Source organism: Tenrec ecaudatus, chromosome 6 (assembly GCF_050624435.1).
Source record: "Tenrec ecaudatus isolate mTenEca1 chromosome 6, mTenEca1.hap1, whole genome shotgun sequence".
Classification (NCBI taxonomy): Eukaryota; Metazoa; Chordata; class Mammalia; order Afrosoricida; family Tenrecidae; genus Tenrec; species Tenrec ecaudatus.
In genome coordinates, this window is record NC_134535.1 from 55,729,361 (window position 1) to 55,730,706 (window position 1,346).

Consider the following 1,346-nt stretch of genomic DNA (forward strand, 5'->3'; position numbering starts at 1 on the left):
ACATTCTTTCTTTTGGGGATTTCTCTGTGTTTGTTTGAAATGCCAGCCTTACAGTTAATAGTCCACTGTGAAGCTAATGATTCTGCTTGATGGCATTTCTTTGAATAGGGATCTCATCTACTCAATTAACCATGCAGCTGTCTTCCAAATATCTTGACACAATGATTTCTACTGTAGCAACCATTTGTTGACACATCCATCAGTGTTCTATCAACTTCTGTAGCATTTCTCAATATCATAGGCTCTTGATCAAATGCTATCTCCTGAAGTAGCTTGATGTAAACTTTTTAATTTATTTACAGTAACAATGAGTATTTATTCAATACTCTTTTGATACACCATTCTACCCCCCCCACCCCACCCCCCACACACATACTCATTTTTAATTCTTTCTGAGTACACTTCAGGGCTTAAATTCTCTTTTAAATTCTTTTTTTTCAAAGTGTTACAGGTCTCATTGTCACCACTGCAATTAATCCACAGTGATGGAAGCAAAACCTGTCATCCTTTCAGCCCCAACTGTCCGTCTGGACACCATGATCAGCTGTGCCCACTTTCTCAGACTGAGGCTGCTAAATTCTTTCAGATTAAAAAAAATCTGATTATTATGCTTTTCTGGTTTTCAAATTCCATGTCTATCTGTACATTTTCTTGTAAAACTTTACTGGTTATTTTCAGCCACTCTTTGAAATCTTCAGTTCTTTATTAGACTTCATTATGCCTTGCATCCAACTTTGCTACTCTATGACCCTCAAGATTAGGGTCTCTTTTGATATCAATTTTAGTATTTACCTTTCTTCCTCTCTTCTCACGATATTGGTGTGTGACATCTTGAGCCTCTCCTTCCAGCTCTTCAGTCTGTGGTCATTAGTGCATCAGATCCATCCATGAGGTGGGCTTTGATTTGGGGTGGCCTGTACCCAGGATTATCTTATGACTCTGTGGACTTGCTTTGATATTCTTCAGTCTCAACTTGAATTTACATAGAAAATATGATAGTCTGTTTCTCAGTTATCTGTTGGCTTTTTCTTGAATGATAATATTGCCCTTCATCATCATGTCTTTGCATCAGTGTAGTTGGTTTGATTGCTGTATAATTAAGCACTTGTGTTTGTGTGTACAGGCATAGATATAATTTTTGATAAAAGTACATCAATAGTGTAAATATTTTTCCTAGAGAGTTCTAACAATCTCTGACAACATGTTTTGCATGAATACTGTATTCTATAACTATTAATACTTCTTCTTTTTTACAACTTATAAAACAAAATATTCAGTAATAATCCATGCATTGTGATTGTCCATTCAATTAATTTTATATCACAGCAAGTTGTAAAAATTATCAG

At 35.4% G+C, this 1,346-nt stretch overlaps 1 non-coding gene across 1 annotated transcript; it reads right to left on the reverse strand.

Moving 5' to 3' along the window:
- Nucleotides 1–440: 440 nt before the first annotated feature.
- LOC142452192 (small nucleolar RNA SNORA1) lies at nucleotides 441–571 on the reverse strand. The gene has a single exon (XR_012785223.1). It is a non-coding gene; the product is annotated as a small nucleolar RNA SNORA1 (small nucleolar RNA).
- Between the last annotated feature and the right edge of the window lie 775 nt (nucleotides 572–1,346).